Source organism: Tripterygium wilfordii, chromosome 22 (genome assembly GCF_013401445.1).
Source record: "Tripterygium wilfordii isolate XIE 37 chromosome 22, ASM1340144v1, whole genome shotgun sequence".
NCBI lineage: Eukaryota > Viridiplantae > Streptophyta > Magnoliopsida > Celastrales > Celastraceae > Tripterygium > Tripterygium wilfordii.
In genome coordinates, this window is record NC_052253.1 from 2,799,281 (window position 1) to 2,813,154 (window position 13,874).

The 13,874-nt window shown below is 35.3% G+C and overlaps 1 pseudogene; it reads right to left on the reverse strand.

Annotated features, from left to right (window-relative positions):
• Positions 1-11,894: 11,894 nt before the first annotated feature.
• LOC119991375 lies at positions 11,895-13,739 on the reverse strand (annotated as a pseudogene).
• Positions 13,740-13,874: the final 135 nt, after the last annotated feature.

The following is a 13,874-nucleotide window of genomic DNA, read 5'->3' on the forward strand; positions in this document are numbered from 1 at the left end:
TTATGTAGCTGTGTGGGTGACAAGTCCAATCCACTATAGTCTCCAATAATGTATATAAAAAATATGAAATTTGTAGAAAATGTGATTATTCAGCACTTGAAGAAGCTTCTTTGTAATTATCCTCTCCACCCAAAACACCTTATATATATATATATATATATATATACAAACAATGATTTTAATATGTAGCTATCTTGACCATAGATATATATATGTTTTGGAAAAGGTATTAGAATAGTATTAAAAGGAAGAGGAGTAGTTGTTAAGCTAATTAATTAAACAACGAAATATTTATTTATTAAGATTAAGTGGGTAATGATGTAAGCATATATACTAATAAGGGTCTTGTATGAGATCTGATCATATCTTCTTAGAGCAGACAAAAACCTAACATTTTTTTTATACCCCAAAAGCATATGTTTTTCAGGTGAATCAAAGTCATAATTTAAATATTAATTATATTGTATGAATTATAATCAAAAGCATTTGTGTTGGACAGTTGTTGTAAGTTGGACCCCACACTTTTTTTTTTTTTAGCTTTGAGAACATGTTGGTGATTATAACTATTATAGATTGTGTTATTATTCCATTTGTCTCATCCTAGATCATGTTTTATTGGCTTACACTTCTTCCACCAATAGCTGTTCATGTTCAATCAATATTCCCACTCCTTTTTCTGGTGTATTCAAATAACTTACACTTTTAATTTTCATAACTTTTTGATGGGTGGGAATGTGTCGTTGATTTCTTTTTTGGGTGTATAATGGGTAAATCTTTCAGGATCAGATCACGTTCACATAGTACACATGTTGAATAAGTCAATATAAATCCTAGGTACGTGATTCTCCCATCTCAAACGTACTAAGTATTTACAGGTTCTCTGAATTATGCGAGTGACTCCGACAAAATTTATTTGACATGAGAGTTGAACCCAGAACCCGTTGTTTTGACAAGGGTTTATTGTGATAACTGAGACTACTTAACTATTTAATGTTTGAGAGATCAAATCCAGTTAAGCATGCTGTCAGCAAGCTAGCATATATAGTTGGGTATTCTATGTTTGGGCACCCAGACATGTGGAATCAAATGAGAAAGAAGTTGGGATGATGTGGTGGGTACGTAGGTGGGTTTGATTGATTGACCTTCAATTCATTTATATTTCATGGACTGTCCCACCATATCAGCCACCCCAAATCTCCAATACTCATCCAGTTAATCCAAAACAAATCATAATTGTCATTCAAAAGCCTAACATGAGGATGCCAAGATTGACTCACGCAACAACAAGATGTTTGAAATAATAATTTATCATTTAATTTAGATTAAAACTACAAAAATCCATTACTTTATTGGAAGGCATATATGGGTTTTTTTTTTATATATATTTATATTATCATTAATCAACGGAAGCATATATGGGTTGAGACCAAGACCATATATCTTTGGCACAAGTACTAAATAAAATATATATTGATACTTTTAATCTGTCGAAGTAAGGAACCATGGCATATATGTTCCAAATAGGAGAACAATCCAAGAAACCAAAGAACAACATTAAGATATATTGACTAATATGTGTTGAAGGACATCCAAAAATCGGCTAAGATGTGTTGAAGGACAAACTTTGTGATTAACGATCCGACTGTTACTTTTTGATGTGTTTTGTGCGAGCATGAAATATTGGGTTCATTGACATGTGTAGAGCACTTAAGTTGTCACAAAATAATTCTAGAAGTTGCTTCAATTTGATTCCAATATTGTCGTAACGAAGAAATGTGATCCAAGTAAGTTCCGTTGTGGTTCCTGCCACGAAGCTAAATTCTGCTTCGTAGCTTGATATAGAGATGATAGGTTGATTCTTGGATGTCCATGAGATGCAATTAACACCCAAAAATATACATGATCCGGATGTGCTTCTTTTTGTTTCTTGACATCCTTCCCAATCTGCATCCCCTATATTAGTTGGATTCCGTTCAGGCTTGGGCCTATGTCTATAAGGGCCAGTAGTAGGCCTAGGCATTTCCAATTGCGTTGTGGAGAGTGGAGACACTTGTAATATTCTAAAGGCACGTTTAGTTGTTAAGTGTAAATAGGAAATAGAGATTTGTGATTAAAAGAAATATGGGAATGAGTACATCAGAGAATCAGAGTGGCAATGTTATTGTACTATTACTAATATACATTTATTTTTTAGGGTTTAGGGTGTAATTTTTTTTAATCGCTTGGGTGATAACTTAGTTGTGAATCTCTATGAGTCAAACCAAGTGGAATCAGAAGGTTCTGAGTTCGATTTTATGGTCATGCGCTAAGTTTTGACCTAACTTAGTCTATTATTAAGTGGGAAACTTCTGTACACGCTAGCCTAACGATACAAATTTACGCCCATATTGAATGTATAAAGGGCAAACTTCTAATGGTAACATCTTTTGTACTTACAAAAAAAAAAGTGTAACATATGCCATTAAAATGGCCAACACCATCAATCCCATTTTAAAATTCTTGTACTAGTTAATAACAAGGTTTCATTTGTGCTAGTGGTCGATTAAGCTCTCAAATATTAGCATAACAAACACTCTTAATATTACAAGAACTACTTTTAGAGGAAAAAAAAAGTACACGTCAAATTTAAATGTATCAAGAGTTCACATATAGAGGCAGATTGCAATTTATAATTGAAGAATACTATTAAAAAAAAAGCATGAGCTAGCCCAATTATTATAGGAGGCAACCCAAACAAACCCAGTTACTACAGGTCGAAGCTAATACACTGGGCTCAGGAAAAAGACCTTGTTGTGTAAGGGATGAACTTATCCTTATATACCACTAGGTTGAGACTTAGCCAACCGATGTGGTATTTATATTCTTCAACATACAAGAGAATAAAAATACTTGTATATATCTCATACAAAATCTGAAAAATCATGATATTATAAGAAGCAGACCACGACACCTAGCTAGGACCGTAAGAGCTTCATATTTGGGCTCCTCAAATAAGTCTATGGGTTGAAAATAGTAGGTGTTCAAGCGAATAATTTCACAAAATTAAGGTATAACATCACACCTTAATTTCTTTAGTATTAGACCGGCCTACTAACATAACATTACTCACCAAATACATCCCAATCCATCAAATTCAACCCTTTCTTATCAAATTAACAAGAATTGCGTGCAAAACCCATTTACAATTAAGTTTGTATGATTCAGTAGCATATATATATATATATATATATATGCACAAATAAATCCGCAAATATCTACAACCCCAACTCATGAGGAGAAGGGTTATGACCCCTGTGGAGAAATCACTGAAGATCCAGAAAGTTGCAGCCAGATTTACAGCCTATTGCGGCCCATTTGACATCTAGTCTGTCGGAATATATATAAATATATATTTTTATATATATATTCTTTGAATTCAAAAAGTTAAGCATGCAGGGGCCACAGATCCAGTAACACTGAGGAAGAGATATAAAGACGACGCTTTCAGTCAAAATTTTCTCAACAAAGTAGTAATTGCAAAGATGAGGAGGAACTAATTGTTCCATCTAAATAAGCCTCTAGCCACAATTCTTCATCAAAATAAGTATTGAAAGATCTGTAAATTACCAATATTTTCATCATATGATAGATATAGACAAACATTAAGAGAGAGAATATATATTAAGATTAAAAAAAAATACCACATCAATATACCCAGCTATATATATATATGTTTTACATGCAATAAGCTTCACAGTAATACCCCCAGCTCCCACAAAGGACAGTGTAATTATTGTGGTAAAAAATTATGGAATCTTCACAACATCCAAAAACTCATGCTACCAAACCTCTTTTTTTGTGGAGAAGAATAGATGAGCTATCAAAAAGGCACTAATCTATATGCATGTAAGGCTACAAGTCACTAATTATTAATGTAGAAGAACACCCAAAGATGAGAACATATATATATATATATATACACACACACACATACACACATAATTCTTGGTTATCATATATAAGTATCCAACACTTGAGTTAGCTAGAGGCTCAACAAGGTCCAACAATTATAAACTAAAACAGTCACTACATGTATGCACATTTAGTTAATAATATATGACTGCTATGTGTGTGTGTGTGTATATATTCGCAGAAAGAACCACGTACTATTAATCAACTTTGATCATCTAAATTGATTCTCTCCTTAAACTGTAAATTAGTAGGACTAAATATATATATACTCAGTACTCACACGTACACCAGTAGTGAAGCATTCAAACTCATCATACATATAACTCTCTTTTTTTCCTGTTAACAAATTCGATTAACATACTTCTATATATAGATATCTATAGATAGAAATATTTATGTAAGATCGCGAGATTACACACACACACGCACACACATATATACATATATCTTCTAAATCGCAATCCAAAAAATCAAACCCTAATTCCAGAGATGTACAAGCAATCCATGATTATAGATCTGGTACTTGCATTGAAATAGAAATCGAGCTATTGATATTCAAAATAGAAATATACGCACGCGTATATATTCACACATGACATGATAGTGGGACTAATCTATATATATATATAAATAACATGATTATTCAACTGCTCATGTTCTCAAGAAGAGCATTTATTGAGCATACATACATATATACAAGTGGAAATTCAGATCACCAGGGTCTCTCATTTGCTACATTAAACAACTTGCACCAAAATGGTATCACTGGCAAACAAACAAAGAAAAGCCATGTATCTCTCTCAACATTTATTTCAAGATAGAAAGACGATATAGAGAGAGAGAGAGGGAGAGAAAGAGAGAGAGAGTCATATTTCTCTAGCTTAATTATGGCAAAAAACACACATACCCACATAACAAAAGTAGCAAATCAAAGAAAATTAATCCATAAGAACAAAACCTATTTCAAACTTATATGTAGATCGTAGATATATATGCTTGATCGATCGATCTACGAATAGGAAACAAATCGGACCGTGATGCTTCGATTCCCCGACAAAGAGAAGAGAGAGGAAAGTTTCAAAAAGAAAAGAAAAAGAAACCCTTTTCATGGTGGAAGATAGGGTTTCTTCATCTTCATCTTCATCTTCATCTTCATCTTCATATTGATAACTGGAAGAACAAAACTTCTACGTCTCTCTTCTTTTTCCTTGCTGATCTACTCTTGGACTTGGAGGGTGATTTTGATGGGGTTGATAGATAGTAAAAGTAGTGGTGAAGAAGAAAGTGAGGGACTAATGATGTTGACGAGAGGAAGAAGGTAGAGGAAGAGGAAGACATGATGATGATGATGGTGTGTTGAATAGAATGAGTGGTAATAAGCCAAAGATTTGCGTGCTACTTATCTTTCTTTGGTAGCCCGGCCCTTGATGGCCATTTATTCTCTCTTTCACATGGAGACACAATTATATAATGAACCCCACCCACCAAATAGTTTTCTTTTGAAAACATTAAAAGTCTATTTGGTTTTCTCTTGCCCTATTGCCTAAAAATAAAAATAATTTAGTCCTAGGTATTTGGATATACACCCACTCTCCCAAAACAGTCAAAGACCTTGGTAAGTCATAAGATGTCAACGTGAAAGATCAAACTGGGTCCTTGGTTTGAAGGATTCATCTTTAACCAATTTAGAAATATACAAAAATCTAACTTAATTAGCTACCTACCTACCTAGGTTGCCTATTTTGTAAACTAATTTTTTCTCGGAAGGGAATTGTTGATGCAATAATTCAACAACCGAAAATGTATTGTGTGTAATTTGAGAGAATAGAATGCAAGACAAAGAGATTTACGTGGTTTGGCTTTGAGCCTAGGTCCACGGTACAGAATTACAATGTATCATTTTATTGATATCGTTGATACAGAGAAAATATAAAAGGAGAAATAAAGTTCAAAGTGTGTCCTCCTCCCTTCTCCGTTACTGACTATCTCTTTTTTATACTTGTCTTGGACAATTATGTCAATTCGTTGCAGTTGAGGAGGTTTGCAGCAGTTGACGAGGTTTAAAGCAGTTTCAGACATTTAACTGCCGATGTGGAATTGCCTTATCTTCGGCTTCATCCTTCAGCCGTTTGATCGGCCTGTTAAATGTATCGGTTTTGTATTGTCTGTTTGACCATGTCCTTTTGGACTTCATGTTTTTGGTCTTTAAACTTGATGGGTTTTGTTGACCTTGTCTCTGTGGATTTAGTGTTTAGGTCTAACCCGTTTGTATTTTGAACTGGATTGAACTTGACCCTTATAATGGGTTGATCTTGATCCCTATAGGACCAAGAAAGATATGAATATATAAACAATTAATGGATCACATAAAACCATGTGAAATGAGTGTTAAGTCATAGTTCTTCTGTGAATACTGTTGGTGTTGACCATTTCCTAGGTATATGTAGAGAGTAGTATAAACTTTGTTTACTTTTTTTAGTGATTTTGACTAACGCGCGTGGGTCATGGTCATTGGATAAGTAACAAAATCTAGCTGTTAATCACCTCCAAAGTATCCACATCCACCTCTCTCCTTCTCTATATGCATCTCTTTAAATAGGATTTCGAGCTATATATATATACACACATGTCTAAACATATTAGCAAGAGAATCTGCGAGATTCAGAGTTTTGAAAATGCCAAATCCGTGGCCTTCAAAAGACTCAAATCAATCATTAATTTTCTCTGCTAATTACGTGTTCATTTGTTTATCATTGTATTTCACTGTAATTGTGATTATCTGGGCTTACGCCTACATATCTCTCATGCAGAGATTTAGTTTGTCAGGTTCCATGCATATCATAATAAAAGCTCATAGTGTGGAAGCATTGGAATCTAATTACTAATTTCAAAGCTCCATGGATTACATTCTTTAATCATTTTTTTCATACCATCTTAATTAAAGAATTAAGACCCACTTAACATGCAAGATTGGGAGCTTTAATCTACCATCCATAACAAAATTGATCTACTAAATAAAAAGAAAGTTTTACGAATTGCGGCGTTTGAAGCAATTCCAAGTCACCCAGAAAAGATCCTATTAGGGCAAGAGATAATTAAGATAATCTAGTAACTTTTAAGTCTTTAAGTTTGACTCTTAATAAAGTTTTGATACTTGAAATGTAATAACTTTTTCATTATTCTTCTAGTGCTTCAACTCTTATATATAAAGCCCTACCCAAGACCAAGATGGTCCACAAAGGCCAATTATGAGGCACATGATCTTGATGTGCTTCACTCATTTCATAGAAAAAGAAATTAAAGGCAATGTGTAGCATAAGCAAACAGGCAAACAGCCTTCTTCTTTTCAGTTGAATGGACGTATTGTCACACTACACTAGCTAGGTACATTGGGTGCAATTATAGAGGGTAACTTTTCTTTTATTTTCTTTTTGTAATGGACACAAAAGTTAACGCATGTATATATATACAATTAAAATTGTATAAACCATTTACCCTTTCAAGAAGTTTTCTTTTTCTTTTTTGGTATAAGATTCTACTTTCAACTTTCAAGAGATTACAAACACAACGACAGGAATATAATTCAATCATCACATGAATTATATATGATGAGGTATATTCTATGGCAGTAAAAAGAAGATTATGGCATGCATGTATAGAAAGTGGAATTTGTTTGGACGCATTAATCAAGGATTAAGTAGCCGTATCATCATCATCATCATCTTATTCTTCTTCTTCTTTTATCAGATCATCTTCTTCTTCTTTATATGGAGGACTATTTGTAGCACAAAGAAACCCTAGCTTCATTATTTCTCTCTTTGATTTGATATCAAAAACAAACCCCAAATCAGAGAGCTTCATATCTCAAACAAGGCTTGATCGAGGACATCACCCTGATTTGATTTTTTTCCTGTTGGATAGTTCTATATGTATTGAGACGTACCGCTAATCATAAATTTTCCATATAAAAATTTCAGGATGAATTATCTCCTCTTGGATAAGTTCTCATTAAAAGGAAAATATTTCCAAATATATAGTATATAGAGAGAGCTGCAATATGAAATAGAAAATTTATATATATGTAAGCATGGACTGAGCTGTAGAAGGATTGTGCAAACTTACTATTGCAAGGGTCCCTATTTCGTTTGAAAAGGAAAAGAAAACAGAAGGGGATGCCAAAGCATTCTCTGGGTGTAATGATTATGGTTTTGCATATTCTAGAGCAACCAAAAAGTCACCGTGTTTGGAATCAAATGAATGATTTTGCTTATTGAGGACGTATAGATATAGACCCAACTAGCCAACCTCTTGGGCTCCACCTCCACCTCCACCTCCACCTCTCTATTATGAATACTACGAGCTGGAATCCTATGGAAGATGTGATAAATGTAATCAATGTTCCTTCTCCAATCGTTTTGAATATTTTGCCCCCTCCATTCAGCTTTCGTCATGCTTGCTTTGGTCAATTCTCACCCTCCACTGCCTCATCATATATATATATATATATATATATATATATATATATATATATATATATATATAGAGAGAGAGAGAGACGAGAGAGAGAGAGAGAGAGAGAGGACAGTATATTGATATGAAGATTAATTGTGATGTGGGTCTCAACTTGACGTGCACACCGAGGAATTTGCGGTGACGATGAGAATGTTGGGTTAAAGTTAAGAAAGAATGTCCGTGGAAACAACACATGTGAGCTTTGTAAGAAATTAAGTCAAAAACATCATCAGTTGACTTTGGGATCTTTCTTTCTTTTCTTGTTTTATTTGTCGGCTTGTGTTCGTGAAAGTGCAAATGAACTTCGTCCTTAGCAACTCATCTTTTCAAATTTTATTGTCGTTTCTTGGAATCATATATACATATACACATATATATATATATATATTATTATGTAGGGATCAAATTTGTATATATGTCTGAACGTTTTACGAACGAGAATTGTTTATTTATCTTCCTACATGGATATTGTTTTTAGTATCATTTCTTAAAAAGAATTTGTTCATATATTATGTAGAGTACGATATACGTATATTATGTTTATCTCCGACTCTGCTAGTAATCTTATGTACGAAAATTGTTTACCTACCTACATAGATTGATTTCCATCCAAATACTTTCAACCCTTATGTATTCTCATTGTCATCGAGCATCAATTACATATTCAATTCAAGCTATATAGTGAAAATCCGTCTTAAAAAAGGTTTCACTTTTTGAGGCATCTTGCATTCATAATTCCGTTTCTTGCTTCTTCGCTGGTGTGGGCTCCTCAAGATGCCATGACAGCTTACTTGCATACTCTTCGATTTGTAAATACATTGGTTCTTCTTTTTCTCATACATACCATTTAAAAATATTTTTCTACCTTTTTTTTTTTTTGTATTTTTTTTTCTTCTTCCAGTCTATATAAAGTGCTAGTATAGACATGCTAGATGTCACGGTAATTTTCAATATTAACTTTTATTTATGAAAATTGATTAAGTGTAAATTTCATAAGCTCGCACAATAGACAGTAAATCATGCATGCCAAGCAACCCATAGAAACTAGTTGAGCGAGGTTGCATTGAGAAAACTCATAAGCTCAGCTCGCACAATAGACAGTAAATCATGCATACCAAACAAATCTATAAAAATTAGACGAGTAAACTCTAAGCTAAGCTCAGTTAGTAGAATAGACAGTATCATTCATTCAAAGTTTTTTTTTTTTTTAATCGAGAACTACATCATACAAGTTTATCATTTAACCATCTGATATGGGCATAAACTTTGGCCGTCAAGCTTGTGTGCACAAAAATTTCTCACTTGACAACGGGTATGTTGGATCGAATCTCAGCACGTGATCAGAAGAGTATTTCTTCTTGTAATAATCAAATTCAAAACCTTTTAAATCCATATGATTTGACTCCAGAGAAATTCACAACTAAGCTATTATTCAATTGATTTCTCAATCATGCCAAACAAACCAATAAAAAATTCTAAATATGAGTGTGGGATAAGAATCCAAGCAACACCTCCAAGACAATTTGAAGCTCTCCTAACAATTTTGACTAGAAAGTAGAAACTGATTTCTTACCAAGAAATACACTAAAAACGATGGATTATTAGTTCGCACTAAATCTTGGGCCGAAAACGTCATTTTAAAGCCCAAAAGGAGCTAATTTGGGCCGAGTCCTTACGAAATAATCGAGTTTTGTTAGTTTAGTTGTCTCCGACTCTCTCAGCGATGAATGAATGATCCGCCAAATTTTGAAAAAGCCCTAATTCCCGACGAAGTCGATCATTGATCCGCTCCAACTTTGGCATTCCAAATCACAACAATGTCTCATCGTCAGCCATTCCAAGTTTCCAACCAAGCTTGATTAAACGATTCTTTAGCTTTCAATGCAAACTGCGATCTTTCCAGATGAGAATTTCTCAAATTTTGGTAGAAGCAGCTTGTGAGAGCGCCACCCAAGGTGCTTTAACTGTAATTGTATTTTATATTTCCAGTTGGTAAAAGTTACAACGTTTGGGGATCAATTATTCTCCACTCTGATTGCTGTTGTTGAATCGATTTAGACCGAGGGCGTGATAATGTTTATCTGCGTTTACAATAACAATCCGTTCCACCTTTGATGGGAATTGTAGTGAAATCTCGTTGCGAGAATGGATCTGTGTTACGTTTTGAGTTATATTTCCCAACGATTAGTACTTATTGATGGAAGCATATAACAAATCTTGTTTATACTGATATCACTGTATGACAATGTGAGAGCACCAGATTTGTCTTACACACTGTTGGTTTCTTAGACCTGTGTTTTAGGCGCAGTAGAGACCGAGTTCAGGTACATAGTCTGAATTCTGTTTTGAAGGAATGGTAGTGCTGAATCCATGTAAGTAATACTTGTTACTGCATTTTAACTGGGGAAAGTAACGATCCATTACTTTCATGCACCCTAAGTGTTTGATTGTTGGACAGATGTTGGTTCTTTTCTCAAATTACTCCCCAATGCTCTGCAATTTTCCACCAACTGCCAAACTGCAATTTCACCTGTTACTTTATCATTCTTTACTTACTGTGCACCTCAGATTTTGGCTCGCTTTTCACTTATTCATAAGGAAGTTGGAGATGCAAAGAGACAGTTGAGTGAAGAACCTTTCTGCGCAGGCTCTCAACAGGTAGTCCCCATACCATACCTTCTTTTTTTGTTTAATTTTTTAAGTTCAGTGTATCATGCAATAAATGGTGATTTTTTGATGATGTTATAGGATGTTCATCACTCTTGCCATTTTCTTTTCGTGAACATATTGCTTATCCTATCTGTACATGTCTAGAAAACCTTATGTTTATGACCATAAATAAATGGTAATATGATTGGATAAAGTTTGTTGTCATCTTGCACCGATACACAACTCAACATGATTTTGATGTAGCCTTCCAAATATTGCTAAAAACTTTAATTACAAGAGATGAAAAGATCATATCTATCTTGGTCTTACCTTTTAACTTGGCAGCAGCTAATGTGCATACAAAGCAACTAGTTGGGATCTCTTTGCTGTCTCTATAAAGTAAACGAGGGTTGAGAATGTTAGCATTCTATCTGTAGGTAGACAGAAGGTGGAGAGGGTTATCTTGTCTCCAAAAGACCCATGTGTAATATCCCCTGATAACATAAATAAATATGTTTAAATTGGAAGGAGGGGTGGATCTATAATACAGGCATTGGGAGATGACTTTTAACCTAACTTGCACCCAACTTGCAATTAATTAAACGCATAAAATCTTTAGAAGTTCCACCAAAACATTAGTTTAGTCAAAGAACAAAATAGATTAGTGACATTTGTTTAGTCAAATTGCACTATGACATTAAAGTATATTGTTCGTAATCCTTGCCTGTTATATTTACCTGTAGAATTTTCTTCTTTAGGTTTAGACACAATATTGTCTGCTCGATCATGTTATCTAGGACTTGCTTTGATGTCTTACTCTTGCATCCCCGTCATGTTATGCCCTTCTAACACTGCCAAACATGAATAATTCCTGTCAAGTCCTTTCCTCCAAATCCTAACAGTTCTGTCAGCCTATCCACTGCATACCAAATTGGACACAACTGCCAAACACAGAATTGCCTTGTTATGTCCTCCAAGTGTGCCGGTCAGAACTATATGTTCTCTATTTTCACTCCCAGTCGTGCTCCTGTCTTTCTCCCAAACAAGAATTGATCGATCCCAGGCACCAGAATACAATACAGACCCATCAGGACTAAGAAGCTAAAGCATTAACTGCTGACTTGTTTTTCTCCTTCGTAGTCACCAGTGAATGCTTCTTCTCCCCTGATTGCTTATTCCAAACCTTTATTTTCTTGTCTGCTGAACCTGTATAAACAAATACATCATGGGATACGACTCGTAACAATACTACCATGGTATTGATGGCATCATCATGTGCCTTCGCCGCTTACTTCAAACATCTAAAATCACAGGTTTGCCATATTTTGAACGTCCTATCCCACGATGCAGTAGAGACAGAAGGGAACAATCTCTTGATATTGCAAGTGCGGATACGGAGTCTATGTGATACCTAGGTGCTTTTCTTGTGTCTCCTGACGTCTACATGGTTTTGGAGCAGAAACACCTTAGCAAATGGTCACTGACTGTAGAAAGTGTGGCTATGCACTTGAATTTCGGGATTAAGGTGGTGTTTTCGATTTTCCATACACGAATTTTGTGGTCTAGATGGGCACTGAAAAGCTTATCTCCTAAAACTACTAGAGACTTAACTCCTCCACTGCTAGTGGTTACTACATTATCAGCTGAAGAATAAGATATCGAAGAAGGGTCTCTGCTCCATACTCTTATTTCGCTATTTGAAGAGCCACTGTAGAGGAATTTTCCTACTAAAGCAAGGGAAGAGACATAGGAGGAGTGGCCGTTGAGGGAGGCTATGCAGTTGTGGAGTGCATAGAGGACTTGTTCTTGTTGTTGGGATGGTGGAGTGAGTGAAGGGACAGATGGTAGACTGGGTTGAGAAGCGAGAGAGGAGGTTGATGATTCTGAGTGAAGATGGCTAGAGTTAGATTGAGACTCTTTTTCTAATTCATAAGTTGGCAGACACGTAGGGAGCCCCATTTTTTCCTGCAGTAAAACAGAATTGAAAACAAGACATGCGGATGCGGCGGTCCGGTTTATATAAGACAATTCAAAAGAATCCGAGTGGCAGAGGCAAGAGAAAGAAAAAGATGGCGAAACAGAGACTGCAATGAGATACAGGATGGACTTGGAAGTCTCTCATATTGGTTCAAGACAGGACAGAAAAATAGACTTGCATCACAGTGTCATATGGAGGTAGAACCACGCTCTTTCATATGAAAAATATTCGGTGATTGCTGAGCAACCACGTCATCAGCATGACGTGGTGTGAATGCTCCGCTGAATACTACTCGACACGTGGATAATTTAATCCCAGTCAGCTTGATGGGTCATTTCCGTTGTTCTCCTTTCTTCTTCCTCGACTCACTCTCCAGCCCTAGATCTCCTTCATCACAACATTCCCTTCAATGCTTCTTCAAGAACCAACCAATCTTTGGTTTCTCTTTATCAAATCTCAGGTCCGGGCTGGATCCTCGCCTTATTTTCCTGGTCGTGGAAATCAAGCTACGATGTCTATAATCAAGTACCAAGTGTGGTAAGCCAATAATTGCAAACTCAAACCTTGTCCACCCACCATAAAGTCCGGGCCTCTTCCTCCTATGTGTTTGTTCCATTCTTGAGCCTCTTTCCATTCGAATTATTTCCATCACAGATTTCGCCTTCTACAGTCGCATTAATTTTGCTGTTTGAGAACATCGTAGGAGGGTAAAAGCCGCTATATCCTTCAAAGGCAATTCTGGCAGTTGTGATGTTGTAATTTGTGATTGTAGACATCGTAGCTT